This window comes from Saccopteryx bilineata, chromosome 1 (genome assembly GCF_036850765.1).
Source record: "Saccopteryx bilineata isolate mSacBil1 chromosome 1, mSacBil1_pri_phased_curated, whole genome shotgun sequence".
NCBI lineage: Eukaryota > Metazoa > Chordata > Mammalia > Chiroptera > Emballonuridae > Saccopteryx > Saccopteryx bilineata.
Genome location: NC_089490.1, coordinates 45,217,018 through 45,230,755, shown reverse-complemented (window position 1 = coordinate 45,230,755; position 13,738 = coordinate 45,217,018). Strand labels below are relative to the sequence as shown.

General features: G+C 39.9%; 1 protein-coding gene and 1 non-coding gene across 44 annotated transcripts in view; one reads left to right on the top strand and one right to left on the bottom strand.

Moving 5' to 3' along the window:
* The window catches only part of RIMS1 (regulating synaptic membrane exocytosis 1), a 477,491-nt gene that overhangs the window by 361,643 nt on the left and 102,110 nt on the right, over positions 1 to 13,738 (bottom strand). The gene's annotated exons all lie outside the window — the stretch shown is intronic.
* On the top strand, positions 7,613 to 7,688 carry TRNAV-GAC (transfer RNA valine (anticodon GAC)). Its single transcript has one exon. It is a non-coding gene; the product is annotated as a tRNA-Val (tRNA).

The window sequence follows — 13,738 nt, the reverse complement described above, 5'->3', positions numbered from 1 at the left end:
TATTTATGATCAATATGTAATATTTTGTACAGAAATATATATTTTTAATTTTAAAATGATTTTATTCATTTTAGAGAAGAGGGAGAGAGAGAGAGAGAAAAAGAGAGAGAGAGAGAGTAGGGAGAGAGAAGGTGGGAGGAGCAGGAAGGATCAACTCCTATATGGGTCTTGACCAGGCAAGCCCAGGGTTTCGAACTGGAGACCTCAGCATTCCAGGTCGATGCTTTATCCACTGCGCCACCACAGGCCAGACAGAAATATATTTTAAAGTATTCTTAGATATGACAGCATTATGTATTATCTTAACAGTTTTAAATTATGTTTCACAAACCCTTATAAGACTATGGCCTAATAGTATTTTTTCTCTTCTTTTCCAAGTGAGAGGAGGGGAGATAGAGACACAGATTCCCACATGCATCCCAACCGTGATCAACCCAGCAAACCCTTGTCTGTGGCCAATGCTCTGCCCTTCTGGGCCCTGCTCACAACTGACTGGGAAGCGAACCCAGGACATCCACACACTGGGGCAGACACTCTACCTCTGAGCCAATGGGCTGGTCTAATATTATTAACACCTGCTATTATCTTAGAATATCACCATCACACTTGGAACAAGCCCAGTCTTTACTGTACCCTGTAGAACCTGGCCTCGGTCTGCTCTTCCAGCCTCACCTTGGGTTCCTCTAACTCCACTTAGAGTGCTCTGGACACCCTGGACCAAAGAACACAGTCCTTCCCACTCGGGAGTCTGCTGTTCCTCCTGCTGGTGACACCATGTCCCAGCTTTTCACAGACTGCTTCTTCTAATGTATCAGTTTCTAGGTCTCTCATAGAGGTCCTCTCTGATCTCTGTATTTAAAGTGGTCCCCTCTGCTATTTTCTATCATAGCACTCAAATCATTCAATTCCTAGCTCTTGTCACATTCACTAATGATTTATCCATCTATCTATCTATTTATTTATATGTGTATACAAATATATATCTATCCAGTTTTATTTGAGTGCCACCCTCTCTAGAGACAAAATCATGACAGCACAAGGCTTATCTGTCTGTTCACTGTCAGATTCCTGGCACCTCGCATGAGTGACTGGTAGTCAACAGCTGCTCAACATAGATCTGTTGACTGAATCAATCAATCAATGATCACCATCAAATGTAATTCAGAACCTGTGGCTCAAATTCTTGTTCATTTGGAAGAAACTGATTGCAATTACTTGTTTTGTTTGTAATAAATTTCGGATACTAAGTGATAAAGGAAATTAAGTATAGAATGTGGCTCTATCTTTAAACATACTGTACTTGCAGAACAAAACAAAAATTTCATGCAGGCGAGGTAATAGTAAATGAATTTTCTTATATATGCATTTAAATGTAATTTAGTCTGTACACATCAGTGTTTCAGTGGTCCAAATGATATGGTAGATGCTGTCAGGGAAGATTTCTAGAGTTTATTGAACTTGAGACAATAATGATGATGACAATAATAATTAACTAATATTGAGCATCTATTATGTGCTAGTTACTGTTCCAGAGACACCTTATTTTTAATTTCAGTCATTTTAATTACCCAAGTAATACATGCATATTATGACAATTCAAACAAGAGCGATGTTCAAGTAGACTCATCTTCTCTTCCTTCTCTCCAGTCTCACTTATATAATGAACCACTATTGACAAGTTTGAGTGTATTCTTCAATATTTCTCCACTATTTATACACACTCTGGAATAGGATTCATATTGTGCTATTGGCAAATCAGCTGCTCAGAACCAGGATCCCTTTTGCTAGGCTTGTACCTGTGCTTTAACAGTTGTTTGTAATTGTTATAATGTGAATCAGTTCTGTTGAGACACATATATATGATTGTAATGACTGGATCCTGTATGTTGATGATAACATATCAAAATTTCAATTAAGATGTATTTTTGATATGCTTTCTAATAACAGATATCAAAAATTCAATTAAGATGTATTTTTGATATGCTTTCTAATAACAGATATAATAATATAATAATAGGAATAGCAATGGCTAATCTTTACTATAAGTTTGTTATGGGCCAGTCACAGTGCCAAGTTTATCAAGGTTTCCCCACTGGACAGGTAAAGACGTTTGATTATTTTTAGTAGCTGTGAATGATTAAAAGGATTCCAAGGCAGGACAGGACCATAAGTTAATCATTTTTCTATTGGTGAATGTTCCAATTTGTTGCAATACATATCTTGTACACATATTGCCACACACTGCCATTGTATTTCTCTGTCAGAAATATTTTCATAAATGGGATAACTAGGTCAATGGGATTTTTAAAGTGTTCTAAGAAATCGGATGCAATTTTGAGAACAGGAATACGATAAAGGCACGGCGACAGGAAACAACATGATGGGCCTATGTTATAGTCAGAAACTCAGGCCCAGGAGAGGCAGTAGAATAATTTGGCGGTTACTGAAGGCAGGCTAGTCTGAACTTTGCTGTGAAGTAGAAGAATTTTAGATTTGCTGCTCCAGGAAGCAAAGAACCATTTATAATTATTATTGTAACATTTGCAGTAATGAGGCAAATGATTAAGCAACCTTTCAGAATTGGAAGAAAAAAAGTCCAGTGGTCTGCTGACCCACACATCTTCTTGCCTGAGCACGGTGTTCTCTTCCAGACCATATGGACTCTGGCGGTCTTAGTTTCCTCAGAAATTCCTTGAGTAACAGAACTAGAACAACCCACTTTTCAAATGCAAATGCTTTCTCATTAACTCAAAACTGCTTCTTTCATTAAGTTTGAGAACTATAACGACAGCAAAAGCCCTCTGAGGGCACAATCAATGACACACCACAGGCAACTTCTTATTCCCAGCCCTTTTTTCTCTTGTCACAGGTTGAAGCCAGCGAGGCTGCTGGGGCAATCAACTTTGAGCCTTGGACAAAAAAGCACACATCTGTCCCTGTTTGAATAGCTTTGTTTTCCATCTTAGCAGATACTCCTGGAGTGATAAATGACATCCTGAATCCTTCCTCTACCAATAAGTCCAACCAAGGGTGGTCTTACGTTAACACAAAAGGTCAAGCCTCCAAATCTCTATATTGCTTGGTATTTCACATAGGTCCCTTGATTTATTTAACTTCAGTTCTAACATAAAAATTGGCCCATCAGAAAAAATGTGGAGTTTGAAGTGGAAGCAAGATAATCCATCATCTCCATCATGCACAAAATCTAACCACTCCATCTGTTTTTTACTATTTTTACTTCTGCCTACTATGTAAATATTAATGTACACTATGGATCTATCTTTTGCCCTCTTCTTCAAATATTTTATAGGTGATCTCACATACTCTCAAGACATCAATATCATTTTTGAGTTAAGGACTCCAAAATTTCTAAACCCAAATTTTCTCTGACTTCCAGGACCACAGTTATAATTCCTATTAGAGACCTTCACTGAGTTGAAAGCAGTCTCACTCAGCAGTGACATTGTATGGTGGTTCATGGCCATTGTCTATTCCAATGGGCACTATTTAACTCTTAGTGCCCATTCTGTACTGATGCCTAAAAGTATTTTCATATCATGCCAGGTCACAACATTTCAAACTTAGTATGTCCCAAACAGAAGTTCTCAATTGTTCTTACTGTTCCCAAACTATTGTTCATCTTATATCAATATTTCTCTCTCAGCTAATGGCATCGCCATCAACTCTATTGCTCAAGCAAAAACCTGAGTCATTTCTATTTTCTCCTCATTTAACATCTATATCCAGTGATCGTGTATAGTTGTTCTCTCTCCAGATTTTTATTTATATTCAGGCTTTCATCTCTATGGCCAGGCACTATCACATTCTCGGTTCACAGATTGTCATCAGTCATCTGGCCAAGCGTCTTAGCTTCTTATCTGGTTTCCTTTGTTCAAACATCTCCATTCTTTAAACTATTTCCACGTAGCCCCTAAAGTCACCTTTATAAAACATGAGTCTTATCATGTCATTTCAAATTCCACAAAATTATTTCCTGATTACATCCAACAAAACTTCTAAAAATAATGTTGGATAAGGAATAAGAAAGAATAGCAATTCAGATATTATTTGATAAATAAAACAAAACATTCTTATTATGATCTATTCTCTGAGTCAAACACTATGGACATCATGACATCAAAATCTGATAAGCCTCTACTGGTATGGTAAGCAGTTAGGCATGAGCAGAGCAAGGACCATGGGCCAATTACAGAAGGTCCTCAGGGCAGAAAGTCCCATACACCTAACAATGGACAGAACTGGCAAAGCAAGTATTGAAGACAAGTATTAATCAGGACCTCACACCTGAGACTCCTTTTAGTCCCTTAGATATCCCTCATCATGCGAGTCACATATTCCTCCTGACCTTTTCTTCCATGGCATGTAGCTAGTCATGCTGTAAGACCCCCACACCTTAGACAAGACAAGGGCGCTAGAGGAAAGTCCTACCTGACTTCCATATAAGTACAAAAAATAATGGGACAGGCCCTGACAAGTCAACTCAAAAGAGAAAGCAGTTAATTACCCTCAACCCCCAAAGGGGATAAAAAGAGACCTATCCCACACCCCAGGCCAGCCCTTGAGCCACCCCCTCAAAACTTTCTATCCAAAGTACTTTTGCTTTGCTTTCTGAATAAAATTTCTCCTACAAGTTTGAGTCTTGGCTTTGAATTTTACTCCTAGTCAGAACTCAAGTCCTAAGGTTTACTTTTGTTATTTACACCAGTAAGATTAAACATCGTATCAAAAACTGTAGTAGTTAGGGTTAACAGATATAGGATGCCTAGTTAAATTCGAACCAATGAATAACAAATACTTTTTTTAAATCTTATTTTTATTAATTTTAACGCAGTGACAATGATAAATCAGGGTACATATGTTCTGAAAAAAATCTCCAGATTATTTTGACATTTGACTATGCTGCATACCCCTTACCCAAAGTCAAATTGTCTTCCGTCACCTTCTATCTGGTTTTCTTTGAGCCCCTCCCCTCCCCCTCCCCCCTCTCTCTCCTTTCTCGCCCCCTCCCCACCCCTCCACCCCACCCCCTGTTACCATCACACTCTTGTCCATGTCTCTGAGTCTCATTTCTATGTCCCATCTATGTATGGAATCATATAATTCTTAGTTTTTTCTGATTTACTTATTTCACTCCCTATAATGTTATCAAGGTCCATCCAAGTTATTGTAAATGATCCGATGTCATCATTTCTTATGGCTGAATAGATATATACGTACCAAAGCTTTTTAATCCACTTGTCCTCGGACGGACACTTGGGCTGTTTCCAGATCTTCGCTATTGTAAACAAAGCTGCCATAAAAATGGGGGTACATTTCTCCTTCTGGAACCGTTCTATGGTGTTCTTGGGGTATATTCCTAAAAGTGGGATAGCTGGGTCAAAAGGCAGTTCGATTTTCAATTTTTTGAGGAATCTCCATACTGCTTTCCACAGTGGCTGCACCAGTCTGCATTCCCACCAGCAGTGTAGGAGGGTTCCCTTTTCTCCACATCCTCACCAGCACTTATTCTGTGTTGTTTTGTTGATGAGTGCCATTCTGACCAGTGTGAGGTGATATCTCATTGTAGTTTTAATTTGCATTTCTCTGTGGACGACTGATATTTGACAAATGAGGTAAGGGCATACAATGGAGTAAAGACAGCCTCTTCAACAAATGGTGTTGGGAAAATTGGACAGCAACCTGCAAAAAAATGAAACTAGACCACCAACTTACACCATTCACAAAAATAAACTCAAAATGGATAAAAGACTTAAATGTAAACCGTGAAACCATAAGCATCTTAAAAGAAAACATAGGCAGTAAGCTCTCTGACATCTCTCGCAGCAATATATTTGCTGATTTATCTCCACGGGCAAGTGAAATAAAAGACAGGATAAACAAATGGGACTATATCAAACTAAAAAGCTTTTGCACAGCCAAAGACAATAAGAACAGAATAAAAAGACAAACTATACAATGGGAGAATATATTTGACATTGCATCTGATAAGGGGTTAATAACCAAAATTTATAAAGAACTTGTAAATCTTAACACCAGAAAGACAAACAATCCAATCAAAAAATGGGCAAAAGAAATGAATAGACACTTCTGCAAAGAGGACATACAGATGGCCCATAGGCATATGAAAAAAATGCTCAACATCACTAATCATTAGAAAAATGCAAATAACAAATACTTTTTTAGTAAAAGTATGGCTCACGTATTGCATGGGACACACATTAGAAAAATATTATTTACCTGAAAGTCAAATTTTTATTTGCTAAATCTGGCAATCCTAAATTTAACAAATGGTGACATATGCTAAAATAAAGTTATTTACACTACAGAATTACTACAAAGAGGAAAGACTAACTCTTTCTGGGAGGCCTAGAAAGTCCTTGGGAAGGAGTGACACCAGTTAAAGTGATTAAGAGGAGTTTCCTGAGTGTACAACATGCGTGTGTGTGTGTGCGTGTGTGTGTGTGTGTGTGTGTGTGTGTGTGTATTTCAGACAGCGTAAGGACACTCCAGGCAGAGAAGAAAGCATTTACTGAAGCAGGAAAGGAAGAACCGACAGAATGTATCTGCAGTGCTGTTTTGATAAATGCACTATATTTTCTCCAAAACAAATGAACAAAAACAGAAGTGCTGATTTACAGAGTTTGCCTGTTTTTATGGTGTAAATACTCCCATGACAAAATCCCAAGGCAGATCTCAAATAATAAATGTGATGTCACTTCAGTGTAAGTAGATATGGCACAATAAGTGCTACTGTAATATTTCTACAATACATTACCTCTATTAGGCAGATACACTGGATGTGAATAATTCAAGAGCATAAATAGTGACATGTAGCAAAATAATTAGGACATGGTGAATTTTGAGTATTTACTACATTTTAAAAATATAATATACCTAATAGTAAGTACATAATATAATATTAAATAGCTTGAAAATTTGTGGCTTGACCATGCGGTGGCGCAGTGGATAAAGCATCGGACCAGGACACAGAAGACCCAGGTTCAAAACCCTAAGGTTGCCAGCTTGAGTGCGGGCTCATCTATCTGGCTTGAGCAAGGCTCACCAGCTTAAGCCCAAGTTCGCTGGCTTGAGCAAGGGGTCACTTGGTCTGCTGGAGCCCCCACTCAAGGCACATATGAGAAAGCAAGCAATGAACAACTAAGGTGCTGCAACAAAGAACTGATGCTTCTCATCTTTCTCCCCTTCTGTCTGTTCCTATCTGTCCCTCTCTCTCTCTCTATCTCTATAACAATAAATAAATAAATAAATAGCTTGAAAATTTAAGAGTCAGCTTTCAGGAGCTGGTATGGGCCATCTCTAAGCACCTTATTGTCTGTTGATAAACTTTAAGTCTGCATTGGTAAAGTATAAATGTTTGCGTAAAGGAGGGTAAGGTGGGAATGTAGATGAATAGAGATGCAGTCTGGGCAATGGAAGGTGTTAGGGATCCCTTTATAACAACCCCATAGCTTATATATTGATAGACATGTGATGATAGATAGATAGATAATGATAAAGACAGATAGCTAGATAGACACTAAAGATTTCCCCACCAAAAGTAGCAAATTCAACTTAAAAAGTGATTTACTAGGCCCTGGCCAGTTGGCTCAGTGGTAGAGCGTCGGCCTGACATGTAGGAGTCCCGGGTTCGATTCCCGGCCAGGGCACACAGGAGAAGCGCCCATCTGCTTCTCCACTCCTCCCCCTCTCCTTCCTCTCTGTCTCTCTCTTTCCCTCCTGCAGCCAAGGCTCTTTTGGAGCAAAAGTTGGCCCGGGCACTGAGGATGGCTCTGTGGCCTCTGCCTCAGGCGCTAGAATGGCTCTGGTTGAACAGAGCAATGGCCCAGATGGGCAGAGCACCGCCCCCTGGTGGGCATGCTGGGTGGATCCCAGTTGGGTGTATGCAGGAGTCTGTCTGACTGCCTCCCTGTTTCCAGCTTCAGAAAAAAAAAAAAAAAGTGATCTACTAACCCTGTGCAATAAAATGAAAGGGCAACTGGAGTCAAAAGTCTGAGAAAAAACTGCATCATTTACTGGAAACCAGTTTGAGCATCCGTTTTCCCAAAGCAAAAATATAGAAAATAATGCCTTTTTCCTTGGAGAGAAAATTAACTGAGGTTTTAATAAAGTGAGGGCTTTGTAAAACAATAATTGCCAGATAAAAATCCAATTTAGTATCACTGTGGATCCCACACATCTTTCCAGGAGTACACACATTTGTTGCTTCTGGACAAGGTAGAAACATACCCTTTTTTTTTTCCATTGATTTGAGAGAGAGAGACAGTGAGAGAGAGAGATGGGGGGGGAGAGAAAGGAAAGGGGAGAGAGAGACAGAGACAGAGAGAGAAGCATCAACTTGTTCCACTTAGTTGTTCCATTTTTAGTTGTGCACTCACTGATTGCTTCTTGTACGTGCACTGACTGGGAATGGAACCTGTAACCTCCGTGTGCTGGGACGATGCTTTATCCACCAAGCCTCCCATACCGGGCCCCCATATTTCTATGGTGAAGCTCCAGGAATAGTTCTTACTTTTTCCCCTCCTGTTCCATCAAATATCATTCCTCTGTACATTTGCTTTGAGTCCTTCTGGGCATGTTCACAACATTTACCTCCTATTTTCTTTTCTTTCATTCATGCAATACTTAGAGTTTCAGAATAGAGATACCTTCATCTCAAGTTCAGACATAAATACATTGCATAAATCTAAGTATGTTTTTTTTTAAGTTTATTTTTTTTAATTTATTCATTTTTAGAGAGGAGAGAGAGGGGGAGAGAAAGAGACAGAGAGGGAGAGAGAGGAGAGAGAGACAGAGAGAGAGAAGTGGGGAGGAGCTGAAAGCATCAACTCCCATATGTGCCTTGACCAGGCAAGCCCAGGGTTTCGAACCAGCGACCTCAGCATTTTCAGGTCGACGCTTTATCCACTGTGCCACCACAGGTCAGGCCATTGCATAAATCTAATGTTAGGTTATAAATACAATCTCCTTGTCTCTAATACATTCTGATCAAAACTGCTTAAAATGATCAACAGCAGTTTATAATTAATCAACTAATAAGTAAAATTAACATCTTTTATGAGTTTTGGCATGTTGCTAAAAAGCACACAGAAACCTGTGAGCAAGAGAGACATAATAGAAATGAACAACGAAAAGGAAATGCCAGGAAAACTGGACAACAGATTTATAGGCCATAGCAAAGCAAAATATGTTTTTGAATCAGAAAGTAATATGATGAAAACAGAATTTAAGAAAGAATATCTTTGGCCCTGACCGGTAGGCTCAGTGGATAGAGTGTCAGCCCAGTTTATGGATGGCCTGGTTCGATTATGAGTCAAGGTACACAGGAGAAGCAACCATCTGCTTCTCTTCCCCTCCCTATTCCCCTTCTCTCTCTCTCCCCCTCCCATACCCTGTGGCTTGATTGTTTTGAGTGTCAGCCTGGGTGCTGAGGATAGCTTGATTGGTCCCAGCATCACCATCTTAGGCGCTAAAAAGAGCTTAGTTGATTGGAGCATCAGTCCCAGACAGAGGTTGCTGGGTGGAATCCAGTCGGTATCTCTCCTCCTTTCACTTAAAGTTAAATAAAAGAACATCTTTAAAGTATACATAAGATACTGTGCTACGTAATTAGTGGCTTTGTATCTGTCCTTAAATTTTATATATAATTTACTGCACATAACTTTCGTATACATAGTAAATATATAATTTGCACAGTAAAATAGTAAAAGGAAAAATTAAGTTCATGTTAATAATAATAAAAGCTCTTTGGTTCTGACCATACAATACTGAGCTTTTCTCTGTATAACTTAACCTCTAAATTTAATATTTTATTGAAAGACAGAATGGGAGAGCATGAGCACGCTGCACGTGATTCCATTTTGGCTCCAGTCTTACTTAGGAATCACTGACCCTCTTCTACGAGAATTAGGGAGAAAAAGAATGGACAGAGCTCATACGCTAACAGCAGATCTAAGATATATACACAACTAAGAGTGGGAAGGACTATGTCCTTTGAGTAAGACAGGTATAACAAAAGTTCAGAGAAAGAAGAAATTCTGGTGGGATGGTTGATCAGGTAAGTTTTGAAGAAAATTACATGTGAGCAGACTTAAAAGTGGGGTGGGCGAGAAAATGAGATCCTGAAACTAGTCGGGATAAGAGCTCAGGAGAGAGAAAGGAGTGAAGAGCATCTTCAGTGGGTAAGGACTAGTGCAATTTTGTAAGACATGTGGCCCAGGGAAGGCAGTGTCCGAGGTAAGACAGCCAGGCACTAGAGCAGGGGTCCCCAAACTACGGCCCGCGGGCCGCATGCGGCCCCCTGAGGCCATTTATCCAGCCGCACTTCCAGAGGGAGCACTTCTTTCATTGGTGGTCAGTGAGAGGAGCATAGTTCCCATTGAAATACTGGTCAGTTTGTTGATTTAAATTTACTTGTTCTTTATTTTAAATATTGTATTTGTTCCCGTTTTGATTTTTTACTTTAAAATAAGATATGTGCAGTGTGCACAGGGATTTGTTCATAGTTTTTTTTATAGTCTGGCCCTCCAACGGTCTGAGGGACAGTGAACTGGCCCCCTGTGTAAAAAGTTTGAGGACCCCTGCCCTAGAGAATTTATTCCTGGGCTAGTAAGCCTGGAGGCCTCTGGGAAGGCAGCTGCTCCCACCCAAGCGGGGCGGGGTGGTTGAGAGCTTGAGAGCGGCGAGAGGAGACAAAAAGGCCAATTAGGTTTCCAACTCCAAGGAAAAGAGAAAAAGAGTCTGAAATAAGAGTATGGTAGTGAGAATGGAAAGAAGGAACAGATGTGAGAGAGGAGTCAGAATTAGAGCTGAGAGGACACAATGACACTGCATGTAGGAGCATAAGGAAGGGGGGGCTGAAATGACTCAGGGGGTTCCCGTCTGGAATACTGGGAGAACAGAAGGGGCAGGAATAGAAGAGAGAAAGTGAAGAAAGGTGCATGTGCGTGACTGTGCATGTGCTGGGTGGGATGTGATGTGGAAAACACGAGCTCACTTCTGTCTTATTCGGGACCAAGCAACACACTACTGGAGTGTCCGCAGGAGGAGACACCGTGTTTGCTGCTGAGAACCGTACAATGGTAAAAAGATCCTCCTTTGTTAAAAGCAAAAAGTTAAAGGGCAACCAATCAATTTCAGAAAACCTAAATTTTATTTTAATTCATACACACACACACACACAAAATATATATATAACCCAAAGTCACTTTTTCTAAGCCTGAACTTTGCTTACAAATATGGCCCAAGACAATCCCCTGAGCTATCGTAGCAAATGACACTGGACAGGACCAGTCCAACTATTTTGATACTTCTAAGGCTTCAGAGGATAACAGATGGTGGAAATAGCTCTCTGGCATTGTATAGAAAATCAGAGTTAGAAAAATTAAAGGGAAAAATCATTCTCCTCCTTGATTCTCCACATTTTTTACTTTTTGATGTTTATCAGCTCAGTTTACCATTCACAATAAAGGTGATAACATAATCCATCTTGGAAACAGCTGTCAATTGGTACTCACTATTCAAATAAAATTAAAGCAGGGCCCAAATCAAAATACAGCAGTTTATATCAAGTTCCAATGATCGAGCATAGTACAATGTATCATAGTAGAATAACCGCTTTCATAAAATACGGCCTCTCCCTTCAAGAAGCAAACACTGCAGGTGGTAAGACAAGATACAAACAAAATTTTTAACCTGACCAGGCGGTGGCGCAGTGGATAGAGCATCAGACTGGGATGCCGAGGATCCAAGTTTGAGACCCCAAGGTCGCCAGCTTGAGCGCGGGCTCATCTGGTTTGAGCAAAAGCTCACCGACTTGGACCCAAGGTCCCTGGCTCAAGCAAGGGGTTACTCGGTCTACTGAAGGCCCGCGGTCAAGGCAAATATGAGAAAGCAATCAATGAACAACTAAGGTGTCGCAGTACGCCACAAAAAACTAATGATTGATGCTTCTCATCTCTCTCCCTTTCTGTCTGTCTGTCCCTGTCTATCCCTCTCTGACTCTCTCTCTATCTCTGTAAAAAAAAAAAAAAGATACAAACAAAATTTTTAAAGTTAATGAAGTATTTCTTTTTTTCTTTTCTTTTTTTTTTTTGAAAATCAACTAAAGCAACGAAAAAAAAACATGTCCCAAGGGCAGGACATGGTTTGTTAACAAGTGACTAGTATACTTTCACAGTATTGCAGCAGTTCGTCTTTAAATTAAATAGCAACCCCCTTTTATATAAGCAAAATGAATAAGAGCTTGCTTGATTCATATATTTATAAAAATTAGCAAGAGTCTGTAGTGCAGTTGGCTGTCATGTGGCTATTAACCAGAAGGTTGGCAGCTCAAGTCACTCAGGTATCATTCTTGTCCTGGCCTATTGGCTCAGTGGTAGAACATCGCCCCTGCACATGGATGTCCTGAATTCGATCTCCAGTCAGGGCACACAGGAGAAGTGACCAAATGCTTCTCCATCCTCCCCCCTTCCTTTATCTTTTTCTCTCTCTTCCATGGCTCAATTTGAGCAAGTTGGCCCAGGGCACTGAGGATGGCTCCTTGGCCTCTGCCTCAGGTGCTAAAAACAAAAAATGGCTAGGTTGCTGAGCCACAGAGCAACTGGCCCCCCAAATGGGCAGAACATTGTCCCTTAGTGAGCTTGCCAGATGGATTCTGGTCAGGGTGCATGCAGGAGTCTGTCTCTGCCTTTTCTCGTCTTACTAAAAATAAATAAGTAAGTAAGTAATAAATAAATAAATAAGATGCAGGAGGTCACTGACAGAAATTTTGTACATTCTTCTAGGATCTAGGTCTACAAAATTTTACATCCTCCATAACTTTGTTCCAACTTAGGGTGAATACCACACAGAGAGTGACTTACTCATTGATTATGTATTATGCCCAACATAATCCCAACTACACTGAATTCTTTGAATCAAGAACTCTATGACATTCTTGTCTCCTAATCCTTCTAAAGCGTAGCTCAGGATTGAGCAAGAAGCTAAGTATCAGTAGATCCTCACCTGGATCTCTGGGATGGATCACCAGGCATGACTGCCTCTGAAGAAGTCTGAAGCACAGGCTCATTGGGTTAGACCACCTGGCTTCAAATCCTGGCTTCACTATTAGTGGTGCAAGTGCATAGGCAAGTAATTTACATATTTGTGCCTCAGTTTCCTTACTTGTAAAACGAATATGATAATGGTATTTTGTGAAGTTTTATGAGGGTTAAATGCACATTAAGTGCCTAAAACAAAATAGGCTATAATTGCAGTCATGTAGTTATTGCAGCAGATAGAGAACTGCAAAGAGCTAAAGCGAGACACTCTCTGACCCAACTTCATGCATAATAAAAGTTGCTGAGTGGTTAAAAATTTAGATGCGTGTTCTTTCCCTTCTTAATGCTCCAACATGAAATAGTTCTCTACATTGTGCGAGAGTCTGCCTTCCTGTGGATCTCCCTAAGACACTGGAAAGAAGTACGTATTTTAGGGAATATAATTCCCTAGAGCTACATGTCTTTTCCACATTTTTTTTTTCATTAACTTGCCTAAGAAAATTCACAGGCTCAAATTCTTGGACCTTTTTTCCGAGTCTTTCCTTTTTCTTGTTCCTTTCTTTGCTACACTTACTCTGCTACAGTCACAAAACCCTTCTGCTTTCTCCTCCAGATTCCTCTCTCCTCCATTTCCTCTAGAACCTACCATTATTCTTACT